A 15,149-nucleotide genomic window follows, 5' to 3' on the forward strand; every position below is an offset into this window, starting at 1 on the left:
GACATAAAACTTTGAGGAGTGCTGTTGCGATAGTTTTTGCCAGTTATGTTTGACTCGAATCACAATGTCTGTGCCGGGATGAAAACGGAGTGAAACAAAAGACTATTTCCTCCTCAGTCGCTCTTCAAAAATCAGAAAGAGAGGAGAACGCAAATGAGAGAGAGCTGGTTAGATAATCATAAGTCAATAATCAGAAAGATTATTGACTTTTCAGAAAAAAAATAATAAATACATGACATTGTCAGTATCTACAGCCAAATCAATAGTTACATTTGAAATTAATTTAAGTTCAAAAGCGAGAATTGAGACAACATTTCCATTATCATGGCAAAGAAAATAAAAATGGATACCAAAGAACACCTTAATTACCGCAACTAACCTTCACAAGATTATATATATATATATATATATATATATATATATATATATATATATATATATATATATATATATATATATATATATATATATATATATATATATATATATATATATATATATATATATATATATATATATATATATATATATATATATATATATATATATATATATATATATATATATATATATATATATATATATACTGTATATATATATATATACTGTATATATATTATATATATGACCCATGTTGAACTGCTATGAAAATAATTGTGAGGGTTGTTGAACCAGTTTGCTTTATATTGATTAAACTATTTTTTACATCTCCCATCTGTAAAAAATTAAAACAAATTGAATCCCTTTCAGTCATGATATTTTATAATTATTTTCTATTTTTCAGTTTCCTCTATCTGTGCTGCACAGTAAAAAAAGAAGTATGCCAATACGTAACTTCTAGATTTAGGCCCAGAGGCTACGTCTTTCATTTATTGGCAGTCTGTGTTTGGTACACTGGGTGACTTTTACTTCAGAAACAGAGGAAAATTGGCAGTTAATTTTGTCATATGAGATAGGTATTAGGCAGAAATTAGACTCTGTTTTGAGGAGTAAATTATTGGAGGATAACTCATCATTAATGTGGGGTAGTCAGACTGAACAGGCGTAATCACTTTTTTCCACTCACTTTTATAAATAAATCTTTAAAGAAAGATTCAAAATAGGTTGACCTTTGAAACGGTGCCTTTAAAACTAGCAATAGCAGAAAAGACTGAAAAGTTTCCTTTCAAGACAACTCTTTCATGGTATCCTTTCTGACTAAAATTGCATTTGCATTGTAATAGACTGCTGCCTTGAATCTCTACACTTCCCATACCTGATTCAGAGCAGAGAAACAGTCTCCTTTTGAGACATTGTCGTTTAAAAGATGCAGACAAAACAAAAACAAACAAACAAAAAAAAAAAACACTAAGAGAAAACATTATGGGTTTGTCTAAGATAATTTCTTTCTCAGCTTTAAAATAAATTACACAACTGCAGCTTAACAAACGTTATGAGATGGCTTATGCACGTGCTAAAACGGCACAAAGTGGTCAATTGTAGCAGCGATACCGTTTCATCAACAGAACAGCCATGAACTTTATTGGTCTCCCTTCCCTTCAGCATCATTAAAGATTTCAGACTTTTTAAATATCTCTTCAGGCTAATTATATGAGCCTGAGAGTAGGTAGACTTTAATATAAATGTTTGACTATGACCTGCAAAATATCTCAAACCTGATGATACTGGCAATCAGTGTCATATACAACTGTTATAATAACATATTCTTTGATTATTATTTATTTTATCTGTTTGGGTTTTTTTAATGTATGTATTAATATCTGCTTTGTTCTTTTGCATTTTTTAATGTAATTCTTAATAGTTTATGATTATTCGCTTTCATGTCTTATATTACATCTTCTTATATTTTTCTTTTATATTCCTTTATTGTGTTTATGGATGTCTGATATTTCCTGTTCTAATCATAATACAATTTCTACAACTACAACTGATGCTAATGCACCGTCCATTGTCTACATGTTAAAGATTAATTAGCCTAACAGTCATGATATTGGACTGTGGGAGGGGATTGAAGTACCCTGAAAGAACCCTCAGGCGCATGAAGAGATCACACAAACTACATGCAGAAAGAAGACCTGAGGCAGGGAATCAAACCAAGGACTTTCTTTCTGCAAAGCAAAAATGCTCCAAGCAGATGGAAAATCAAAATGCTAAAAAAACCTCTTGTTGCTCAGTGTACAGGTTGTTCTGTCAGTAAATATGTCTCAACTTGATTGAACATCGCAATTTTTACAGTTAGGAATTTTTTGGCACATAAAGGCCATGTGCAATAGTTTTGAGGAAAATTTTAAAAAGCACAGGTGGAAACATTTGACTTTCAAGTCCCATTGTCCAGCCACCAGGAAAAACAGTGTTTACTTAGACATTTTATTAACCTGTTTTCCCCCCTCTAAGAATCTCTCTGATATCTTATCAGGCACCCTACTGACTCAAGAGTGATTAGAACACATCATTGTAGTTCTAGGAGATCACATGTGTAGCTGTATGTTTGGACAGCTCAGAAAAGTTCAAATCAGATGCTCATAAACTTTTGCTATTTGAAAACTTCTCATTAAAGCCTTTTACCCAATCAAAATAAACACACTAATGACTATGATTGTGTGAGTGTGTGTGGCACAGTGAAATTCAGAGAGTAGGAGAGGGGTGTGATATGATCAGTCAGAGAAAACATGTCTCATGTTTATCTTGTATTTGAACTGGACTCATGCCGAGGGAGAGGACTGACAGAAGATGCAGAGGCATGCATGTTTATCAGTGTCTGCATGTGGTTAGTGGCACGCAAAGCTGAAAAGTATCATACAACTTTTTTTTTTTGGGGGGGGGGGTGATAAGAAATTGGACAAAAATCACGAAAAGCACAAGACACAAACATTGTGCTTACAGAGACGCAGTAGAGCCAAAGCGATCTGAGGTTCAGCTTCTGTGCACTGAGGCAATTTGTAATATAGATTTCCTCTATAGGCCACTGTAGTGTACCATTTACCATTTCAAACCCTTTGATTTTTTTTCACCAGTGGATAATTCATCTTCTGTAGGTCAATAACAGAGATTGGGACCTAATGAAGGAGTTAAAGTCACAACAGCCATAACTGTGATGTTTAAACACTGTTTGGAGACAAATTCATTGAAAACCTCCTCTGCTGTTGACATGATTGAGGATAGCTTTGGTGCATCAAAAAAATGGAAAACTAACAGATTCCAGCTAGTGAATATGTACAATTAACATAGTGGCATTTATATTGCATGAAAAACACTGTTTGTGACAAAATACATGACAATCAAAGAAGGATTTACAGTCAGCAAAGATTTGAAAGTCTTTTGGTAGAAACCAACACACTTTCAGAACGTAACAAAGGAGAAATGTAAAAGACACAATATTTAGCAAAAGTCAGAAAAAATGTCCAAATGCTGGAATTTTTCTGAAATAATTAACAGCAGTTACACCTCCTCAATTCACAAATGTGTGAGGAAGATGCACATTTTTATATTAAAGAATGATAATGAGGCACAGTGTGTTGTGTACCAATTATCTACACTAAAACAAGCCTTCTGCCTCTTAGGTTCTATATTTTGCATCTGAAGTAATGGCTTTTTCTTTGCTGAGTGACCTTTCACATAAGTTAAGTTTGCAATACATGGAAGAAGACAGACTTTTATTTTTTTTTATCTTAAAAAGATTTGTCCACATTCTGTCATGTGCTTTGCTGCAGGAGGAACTGGTGCAAACATTAAGTTGCAATAACAAAGCAATATCTCAAGGTACCACGCAATAAATTAAATGGACACAAATATACCACCAAATCTGTTACAAACCTGCTTGATGACAGCAAATGAGTATTTTGAAGCGATTGTCACAAAACTCTGATCTCAGTCCCATAGAAAATCTTGGCCAGAAATGAAACTGTGTGTGATTCCAGTAAATCACTGTGAGAGGCTTGCAGAATACAATATACACTTGCCTAAAAATGTAGCTCAGAAGTCATACAATTTAAAAGGCAATTCTAACTGATCGGGTAGTTAATCATGCAGGATTAAAGAAAATTAGCATTGAAAGTAAAATATGCACCTCATTATAGAATGCTATTTTCTTCTGTTTTTCTTGCATGTAAAAAACCCACCAACTAATACAAGGGATTGCAGTCATGAACTTTGTAAGACCTGCTGAGCGGATTAATTTTCATATCGACTCTGGCCTGCCTCAAATGACCGAAGGATCTGTCAAACTTGGTTCTTTGAGATTAAAATGTTTCTGCTCTAATTTTAGATGCTAATTTGTTTCCTTAAATATTATGTCCTTCACTTTGTCTGCTGATGACATATCCCACAAAATTAAGTCACTCATTTATTTGTTTTCTTTGTCGGTTCTCAGAGACACTCATGCTGAGTTTCTATGTTAAACATTCAGTATTTTGATGTGTTAACCTCTCCTCTAACTAACTTCTCTCTGCAGAAAGACTGGCAGCTCCTGCCTCTCGCAGTGATACTACAAGGACCGTAATGTCTGGAAAAGCTGCACACATTAAAATTTACTGTAGTAAGCATAGTAAAAATGGAAATGAGATTTTATAAGAAAGCACATGTACTCACAATTGGTCTGGATCCAGATTTGACCTCTTTTACATTTGGATTCTGAACATAATCTGCCATTTGGGGACCTCTATAAGTATTGAAAGTGGCCACAATTCCCACAATGTCCCACATTTAAAAAAAAACTTTCAGATTTACTTACTTTTGGTCATCTAAAGCAGGATTAGATGTACGTTATTGGAAATTTATTGAGAATTTATTAAAAAAACAGCTTATGATAACAGTAAAAACAGAAGAACACTAGTGTACACACATGTAATTAGACTGATTATGCTAACGAAGATGCAAAACATATTTTCTCAGTTTATTAAATGATCCTATGTTATTTGAAAATCTATTCAGTACATATTAAATATTGTGGGCTGACAATCAAGAGCAAGTATTCTTTTCGTATTTCAAATAAAAATAAATTTACAGAATTTCATCTATCACAGATATTCTTGTTCCCTTGTGTATTGTACAATTTTTTTCCTACTTGACAGAGGAACTTTTTTTGGGGGGGTAAGGGGGGATTTTTGTGAAGACAAACAATAGAGCAATGGGCCGCCTGCACAAGCCTGAGTGTACCACAAAGTGCTTCATTTGGATTCTCCCTTTGCCACATTCTGCATTCTGAAAACAAAACATTCCATGAATACATACTGGCCTGCTTTGTTGCTGACAAAGCTGACTATGCCTTTTATACTGTAACCTAACACTCTGCACCCAAAGTACATTTCAGCAAGATAAATGAAGCAAATCTGGACCGTTTTGTTGTAATTAGTAAACTTCTGAGCTGCTAGCAGGAGCCCATTTTATCCGTCTTTATACTGATATGAGATAAAAGAGAAAAGCTCAAGTTCAAAGACAGTATGTTTGGTTATTGGTGTATTTGCACCCACAATTCTACTAGAGAAGCAATAAAGGAAGGCCACAAAGCAAAGGGATTCCATACCAGTTGACAAGCATGTTCAAACCCAAGATCTTTTATGTGACCAGTGCAGCACCATCTTACCTGTTTTGAGTTTTGAAAAAAAAACAAAAAAACATGCTCATTAAAAATATAGCACTGATTTCCAACCATATCAACAATTCAAAACCACAGACTCCAGAAACTGCAGCTTTGAATATTAAAGAAACCTACCTTCACTTTATTCATGATAATTCAAACGCTACTAGCCTTTGCCATATCTGCTTTATGCAGTCGTGTGGCATGAGAGACTCCTGGCAAACTCTGACATGTCATGCAACATTTTTGATCACAGGCAACAGAGAAAAGAGGGCCTGTCACACTACAAATGCAGAGATGAAAGGATTTTTAACAGTCGTGAAATAGTTGAAGAACTCTTTGAGAGTATTCGCCTGACTACCGACGAACCAATCAACTGGCCTTAGTTGGTGTTTTACTGGCCCCAGGCAATCACCCTGGTGCAATAAACAAAAAAACGAGAAACCATGCCATCTGCGTTACATTATTCGCAAGGATTAAAAAGTAGCAAGGTGATGGAAGGTGTAAGAAAAGTGAAAGAAAAAGCAAAGAAGAAACTGGAAATAACTTGTAAGCAAAAGAGATTGATGGAAAGAAGAGGGGGGGAAACAACAAATAAAAAATCGGAAGCAAAATAATATTTCCTGATTATGAAAATAAACAAATTAAAATTTTAAGTTAATAGAAAAATAGACTGATGAAGCTTAGGAGAATTAGAAATTTTTTTGGATATCACTTCCTTGTCCTGCCTTTCCTTTTAATTATCCATTTTGCCCTTGTACAGCTGTGGCTGAGCTCTGACAACTGGTCTCCCCTGAGATTCCCTCAGCTCCCAGCTGGAACATTAGGGAGTATCAGGGAATATTACACCCAAGAATTAACGCTCCAAATCACCTTGCTATAGATTTAGGTCCCGCACAGACCCCTCCTTCTCTCAGACAAGATAATCCAGGCTCTAGCGCTGGATATATGACACTAATCATCTGAAAGGTAAGCGAGGGGCGGGAAGGAAAAGTGAAGAAGACCTTGGAGGAAAGGAACGGAGAGGAGAGGACAGAATGTGTTTTACCATTCCTGTTTAGGCTGTAGTACAGTAAACTGGGCTCAGATTTTTGACCCCAAGTGGGTTGTGTCAGGAGTGACAGTAAAAAAAAAAAAATCAATACTCTCGCTGACAGAGTGTTTAGATAATCATGTTTAAATACATGAAGCGGTGTAAGCGGTAAAAGCTTTCTGTGTTCATAAAGCTTCTTAATGAAGGTGCATTTTACATTTCACAACATAAGCTGTTTTTAACAAACCCCAAACAATTATTTACCTGCTCCACTGCATCTTGTTTTTTTTCTCTCTCTGCCTTTATACTCCTATCAACACAAGGCTCTGCCTGAGCTCTGTCACCTCCTGCAGCCTTACAGGCACTGACCTACATAAACAAACAGCAGGACAAGGTTATTATTACTCAGAAACAAAGCTCACCTGTTGAAACGTGAATATTCAGATTTATATCTTTCAAATTATCCCACAATCTAACATTAACCTGCTTACGGTGCTAAAAATGTTTCACGAAAAAAAAAGCGTATTTTATTTCTGTTGTTGTCACATGACTATTAAGTGTTCAAGCAGGTTCATGAATGTGTTAGTAAATCTGTGTGCGAGTGTGCGCATGTGTGGCAGCACAGCTAAGGGAATGTGAAGGGGATCAATATGGAGGGGTCTATTTCTACCACGGAGCTGTGCGTCTGCGTGCGTGTGAGTCAGTTAGTGTCTATGAACAAGCGCACACGTGTGTGCGGGTGAGTTTGCGTGTGCCGGCTGCCCTGGCTACAGCGGAATCGATACAACAAATGATTACCATTTCCACAAACCTCCCTGCACAGCCTGGCTTTGGCCACTCTTGAGCCTACACACACTCTACCAGACCTCCTCTCGCTCATGTACACACACACACACCCACGCGCGCAGACTCACACAGATCCCAAACAAACCACCCACACCTTTGACCTACACTGTACCTCAAAAACCAACATAAAACTGTGAAATCACAACCTTATAGGCACTAAAAATATTTGGGCCTTTTACAGGAAAAGGTTTATACACATGGCTAGGAGTTGAAATGTATTTAACAGTTACATTACATTAAAAAAAAAAAAAAAAAAAAAAAAAAGATTTATCAGTAATATACCATAACTTTAGATAATTACAAAAACAAAACTTAGATACTGAGAAAAATAAAACAGTGTTTACATTTTAAGTTCTCTAAAGCAGTGTAAAATTGTAAAAAAAAGAAAATTGCATTGTAAACATTTCTGTCCAGTAAACATAAAAAAAATATCTAATAAAACATTGATTTAATTACATTGTACTGGTTCTCCACAGTTATTATTACTTTTTAAAATATGTTTTAGTTGTACTTATTTTACCATCCCAGTTTAAAATTCTGTGGTCCACAATTTTTGACCCACCTGTTGTCAGATGTTATGAATGTAAGCAACAGAACTGACTTCTATTATTTCCGAATTCAAAAAACAATAATGAAATATGAACTTTTTATTAAAGTATAAAAGATTGAAGTATAGAAAAGCAAGTAGAAGGTTTTTTTATTAATTAGTTGTAACATTTGCTACATAAAAAAAACAAAACTTAAGATATGTATAAAAGCATTAAATGTTCCTGCATCAGAAAAATAAATGACATAATAATGAACATAAAAAATAATAAGAAGATATGTAAGTATTTTCCCAAACAAGAAATGAGACCACATACTAAACTAACAACTGAAGTGTTTAAGCAGTAACATTGAAAATGATTACATAAAGCAGGTTCTAACAACCACCAAATCAAAAACAAATAAACAAAATTATCATAAAAGATTGGTCTCCAGGAAAATAAATAAAAAATCAGAGCACGAACAGAGTGGTGGAAAGAACTCTGTTCGTTCTCCACAGGCATCCTGTGGAGAACGAAGGGGATTTCCCACAGCACAGATGGAAGCCATTAACTTGGTGTTGTTGCTTAAAAACCTTTCATGTCTTTGCAGTTATTAGATAATACTGGGTTAATAGTAAACAGCATGATTCTGCAAATGGATCTAATATCCAGACATGGCGATTGTTTTACCATCCACTACCTAATATTGTTTTAAATCTAATAAAGTGTAAGAATTCAGAATGTAGCCTCCAAAAAGTCTCCATACTGAGTTTTAAATTGTCGGTTGACGATGAAAATGTTCCATGCTTGGCCGGACTTAACCAAGAAACTCCCTAAGACGGAGACGGTTGCACTGAGGTCGTGTTGAAGCCAAAGCCACAACCACAGCTATGTGCGCACACACACACACACGCACGCACGCACATCAACACACACTCTATACGGGGTGATACATGCCTGCTGATGTCATCACCGCAGCTCTGGTAACACAAGGGGTCAACCAGGGGACTCGCCTCTGAACTCTGAACTCTGTCCTCACATCTGTTTTCTCACTGCAGTTTAATGCTGCCGCTACATTAGTCATAAAACAACACAAATAAAAACAGATTTACGCTGACTTGCGCAAAATCGTATCACGTTTGACCAAAAAAAAAAGAAAAAAAAAAAAAAAGGAGTCCTTTTCTTTGTAGAGTTTCAGAAACAACGTCCGTGCACCGAGAGCTTAGGGCTGTTCTGTTAAACACATGTTCAGTTAGAGAGCCTACTGTACACCGCACGTAAAACATCTAAATGTTTTTGATTACCCCGCATACACAGGGGAGCATGGGAAACAGGAACGGGAGAGGATACAGTTTTTTTTTGGTTTTTTTCCCTTTTCTTCGCTTTCTTCTTACCTTATTTTCTCCTCTGCCAGCTTTCCTTCTCCCAGGTACCCCCCATCCGCCTCGCCTCCTCTGCATGTGCTGCCAACTCCTCCACTGAACAGGAGACAGAGCAAGATGACAGACACAAGAGGAAAAGTGTAAGAGTTCACAGACATTGTTTGTTACAACTCATTAGTAAATTGGATGACATTGCTTACATGGTAATATAACTTTCATATCATCTTTTAATTTATGCGTAGCGACAAATATCTAACATTGCAGTGGCGTACAAAGTGCATCACATCTCAGATCAGATCAAGAAATAATGATTTTACAGAATTTGCAAAGCCGATGATTGTTTTTTTTGTGGGAACACATGAAATGTGAGTCAGGTTTCAAACAGCTGAAGATCTCATCCAGAGAAGTGCTGAATGTGATTCAGTAGAGGAGAAGGAAGGATGGAATAAAAGCTCTCCACCGCTTAAACTTGGATGTGCTGGCTGCCCTTTTGTTGAGAGACAAAAGAAGTGCTCCCGGAGTTGGTCAATAGATGGCAGTCTTTACCTTGAGCAGGCTACTTGTGCTGATTCTCTGCACTACAGCCCTTCACGTTGCCTTTTTCACCATGTCCTGCATCTACATGCAATAAAACCCTATTGTTCTACACTCTGGAGTTTAGCACATCGAGTGGGTACATAATAAACCACTCGTCAGGTTTGTTAGTTAGATTTGCTTTGCAGGCCTTTTTCAGTTTGAATTTTAAATTTTGCCTACGCTACGTTCCTTTTTTTTTTTTTTTTCCTTTTTGTTTTATGTGGTGTTTTGTGAGTCAGTGTTTCTTCACAGTTCCTTAAATCTTTTCTCTAAATTCAGTATTCATTGAATATAACATAAACTGTCAGCCATCGGTGGCAAAAGCTGGTGAATATTGAGAGGGTGTGTTCACTGAATATGAAGAGGTGGGTTGTGGGGTGTGTATGTGTGCATTGAATATTTACTGGACAGACCTTGACTTGTGTGTGTGTGTGTGTGTGTGTGTGTGTGTGTGTGTGGGCGTGAGCGCACGTGCATGAGTTTCTGACTGGGCAAGACAGAAACATAGAAAATGCAAAGTGAATTTTTGTAATGCTTTTAGGGCTGCACACCCTGATGTGATAATAGAGGCGAGACACCCTGAACCAGAGGAGAGTAAAACAATAAAATAAACAACACAATATAGGAAAAGAAATCTACATTTAATAGAAATCACAATAATTTCTGGTTTGGTAGCATCCAAACAGTTTAAACTAAAGCCCCAGGAAAATTGAAGCTGCAGCTGGAACTGCTAAATATTTTATGATGCACAAACAGTTTTACTTGTGTGTCTATGTGTGTCTATGTGCCCTACCTTGGCTATTTTATTGAACCTCAAGGTGAAAGTTTGCAGCGAATCTCAATAATCAATAAAGCGGAGATGTGAAAACTTGAGATGGGGATCAAATTCATATTCAAGGCATTAGTCTTGAGGTGACCTCGGTGACACCTCCCAAAAGGGGAAGCCACAGAGAGAGCAATTAGCTGCTCACAATAATCGTTTACCCAAACTCAAGCATTTGCAAACAAACAAACATTTGAAAAAAAAAAAAAAATGCCAACACAGGAAAAGATTAGTAGATAGAACTTTTCCTCTTAAACTTTTTAAGAAAGAAAAAACGGACACACAAAAATAAATGTAAAGCTGACACCAAGGGCTTACTTACCAACATACAAGCTTTTAAATTGTAGAGTTTCAAAATAGGACACAATTCTGCCACACAATTTGAAGCCCTTTTAATGAGGTGCTGAGAATGTGCTCAAGGGACTAAAGTTTTATTCAGGTGTCTGGCGCAGAGAGTAATGCATTGTTGACCCTCCCTCATGTCTGCAGGACATCTGACTAAAAGAGAGTGACCATAGCTTTTCCTCTCTGTTAGAAATACAAATTTGGCTGCTTGGGAATGAGGTATGTAATGCCATCCTTCCTTCCTAATAAGGTAACACTACTTAAACTATAGTTATGAGGTATATTGTAACAAAATTTTAAAACTTCAAAAATGTTCTACCATGCAATGCTTCAATCTTTTTTTTAATAAAATATGCTATATAAAAGCCATGCAGTGATTTGAGTTCTCTTAGGTGTATAAAGTAATTGCTTTTAACACTGCCAGTCAGCTAATTGAAAAAAAAAAAAAATATATATATATATATATTGACGCTTTGCCCTAATAAAAAAATATATATAAATAAACTTTGCTGTTCGGAAATATTTTCACTCAATAAAAACGTCAACAACGGTGGTCTGGAAGGTAAAAGAGTGATAAACTCTTTTACTATACTACTATTCTGTTTGTTTACACATAATGAACAATCTTTAAAATAGAAATGAAAACTACAACAAACAATAACATTTTAAAATAGGAAAGACATAATAAAAGTGGTGATAGATAATGATCATATTTGACTTATAAAGGTGATGTAGTTTTAAAAGTACAGTTGTCAAGCTACAAGTGGCATCGTTGTCAAGCAGATGACTGGAGACCGGACACCTGATAGGATGGACTGACCAAATGATATAGTCTCACAAATACATTATATACAGCAGAAAGCAAAAAAGATTTTTTTGGGCAATAAGCACGTCATACTATGACTAAATATAGCAGTTTTAGACTTAAATGTATGTATCAAAAGAAAAGTAATAAATAATAAATTATGAAGGCGACATTAATACGATTTTAATTCTACAGATATAATTTGATTAGGAGCTGTGGGAATATTTGTAATCATTTGGTGTTATATAAACAAGACTTTTAATGTAAAAAAAAAAACAAAACAAAACAAAACAAAACAAAAAAAAACGTCACTTTGTAATTGGGAGAAATAAAACAGCAGAGTTTTAACTCGAGGTTATAATAGGATGACTATCCCATATCCAAAATATGCCTAAATGAGAAATGCACTTAATTTTGCCCAAACAGATGACCAAATACTGACACATTGCTCCACATAACACCTGGGTGTGCAGAGGATTGTGTGTTTTGACACTTCTTAACATCTTAAGAAGAGCAATGGTCCAGACAATCTGATCTATTTTACAGGTTTTTCTTTTTTCTTTTTCTTTTTTTTTTAACAGGCTTCATGAGTTATGACAGTAGTCCACAATCTAAGATCTTCAGTCTCCCACTCTAACACTTTTTTGACCCTTTAATTCTGGCTTCACAACGTACGGCATGATATTAGTCCGTGATCTAACTCTCTAGATTTCTCACTCTCAGTGCCTTCATAGGCACTTCAAAGCCCATCATACAGCATCAGGTTATAATCACAGATCTGCGGTCAGATTACCCTGCTCTCACAGCTAACCTTTAACATGAGAAGGATGAAAACCTTGCTAACCCTGAATCAGTGGTTGGGGCTGGGCTGGGCCCTGCCAGGCCCTCATAAAAGCTTCATAAGGCTTCATGGGAGCTTCCTTTGGCTTTGTTGGGGGATTCGTAGCTGGCTAAGGTTCTCCCGAGAGACGTCCCAAAGCCTCCCATGACTCTTACTCTCTCTTTCTGAAGTTTCATAGGCTTGCAACACTGCTTTTGGGTATAAGCCAAAAGGTGCAGGTACACAGCCGCACACCGTCATGCACACAAATACAGCACAAGATAAAAAAAATAAAAAAAACACACTAATATGCACACAACAGTGACTCACAAAGACTAACACAAACACACACAGAGACTCTTAAACTCACACACACTTACATCCCAACACACTCCCCTCTTGCTCTCTCCTCTTCGCTTTATTTACAATCCTCTGGCAGCGGTACAAGGGCCTGGGGCTATAACACACGGCACCTAATGCTCAAACTGCCAGGTAATCTCATGTCTGACATCCTCCTTTGATAGAAACTGATCAATAGACTCTTGTAAAGGAGTCATTTTCTCTGATGTTTCCACCAACCACTTCTCTCTATCTCTAGCTCTCCCTTTTTCACTCTCTTTCCCCCCTTTTCTTTTATTAGCCATACATTTATAATTCATATTTCAGCAGGGCTGAGTTAGCTCCAAGACAAGGGGTGGGTTGGGGCTGGTGGTGGGGGCTTCTTTGTGTAATAAAGAACAATAGTTGTGAAATGATGGGGAGAAATGCCAGTGTTTGCTCTTGGTTCCGGTGAACAACAGTTTTGGGGATCGATAGAGTGTGAAATGGGATTATAGCTAGTAATAGAGGTGAATTGGAGGAGAGAGGCCGGTGCATGTGTGTGTCCAGGGATCCAGGTTGGATATCAGCACACACACACACACATCCACACACGCCTGCTCACATAATAATTTTACCATATGAATGGGCAGATGGACATCAGCATTGCATGGGAGCATTAACATTAAACAAATATTTCATAAAAGTTTGGATTGGTTTTAAGATAATCCTTTACTTCCACACAGTTTAACACTGCAGATTTAATATTTACATTCACCTTGTTAGATTTTAAACATGGATCAATTAAGCAGTTCCTAGCTAAAACCGATTTCTGTTTTTGCTTCAAGTCTGACCTGCTGATTCTGACAGATTTTTTTTTTTTTTCATGAAGACTACAACACTTAAATGAGGAAAAAAAGGTACCGCGGGTACTTTTAAATCTGACAAAAAAAGGTACTAACATGAGAAGGATGTTAGTACATCCTTCATACCACACTGTCCAGCAATCCCAATCCGTTGGAAAACTTGTTCACAAAAGCCTCTGAAGATGAGATGAGCACAACTTCTTTCTTTGCAAAATGTAAACAAATAGGGAGTAGCAGGACTCATTTTAGTGGCTGTAGGATTTCTCTTTTGTCTTTGGCATAAGACCACAAGCCACCTCTCCTGCTAGCGCCAGCATTTGTTGGGTTGTATCATAATGTCCTGCGCTGTAACCCATTTCCTGCTTTTGGAGCTCTGGTCCGCTTGCATTCACATATGCAGTCAAGTTGGGCCATAGTTCACTTCAACCGAACAGAGTCCTAGGTTTCTAGGTGGACCTGACTTTGCTTTTTTTGGTCCGCATCAGACATCTATTGGCAATCTTCAAAAAAATCCCCAAAAGAACTGGACAATCTAGAGTTCAATAAAAGAGGACTGGTGGAAATGCACCATTACAAAAACTGTTCTTGTTAGAATTTCACTGTAAGTTTTTTTTCTTAAAGCAATAACTACAAAACAAAAAATACTCTTCACCTTTTGACACAATTATATATATATATATATATATATATATATATATATATATATATATATATATATATATATATATATATATATATATTTATTTCTTTTTTTATGTTGATGCATTTGTTTTTTGTTGCACATGGCACAAAACTGTTTCCCCTTTTAAAACAAATCTTTAGAGAGATATGTGATGGACAACTAATTTGACCCACAGAACCAGGCCCCAAATTCAAGAACTTAAAAAAAACATATATTTTTAATCACTCCCATCATTGTCTCCAGTCTAGTCCAACCCAACACAGTCCATCTGCCTAAGCAGATTTTAGCCTCATTATTGCAACACTTCCCCACTTTCCTTTGCTCCTTTTATCAGGCCACATAAATATATGTTTTTAGATGTACTCATCACACCCATATGTCAGAGTAAATGTGTGGCAAAAAGCAAATGGTAGATTTAGCTGGTGCCTTTTTGCTTTTTTATACATATTATAATCTAAAATTCCAAATATTTAAATGTTTAGCATTGCTATAACAATCAATATGTTACATTATTTTTTTACATTTTTATTTTTATTTTTTGCTTTCAATAA

At 36.1% G+C, this 15,149-nt stretch overlaps 1 long non-coding RNA gene across 1 annotated transcript in view; it reads right to left on the reverse strand.

Annotated features, from left to right (window-relative positions):
• Nucleotides 1–9,257: 9,257 nt before the first annotated feature.
• LOC122824640 overlaps nt 9,258–15,149 on the reverse strand; it is a 75,859-nt gene continuing 69,967 nt past the window's right edge. Inside the window, exon 3 of the long non-coding RNA XR_006369542.1 lies at nt 9,258–9,459. This is a non-coding gene — a long non-coding RNA (uncharacterized LOC122824640). The remainder of the gene's footprint in view (nt 9,460–15,149) is intronic.

Source organism: Gambusia affinis, linkage group LG21 (genome assembly GCF_019740435.1).
Source record: "Gambusia affinis linkage group LG21, SWU_Gaff_1.0, whole genome shotgun sequence".
NCBI lineage: Eukaryota > Metazoa > Chordata > Actinopteri > Cyprinodontiformes > Poeciliidae > Gambusia > Gambusia affinis.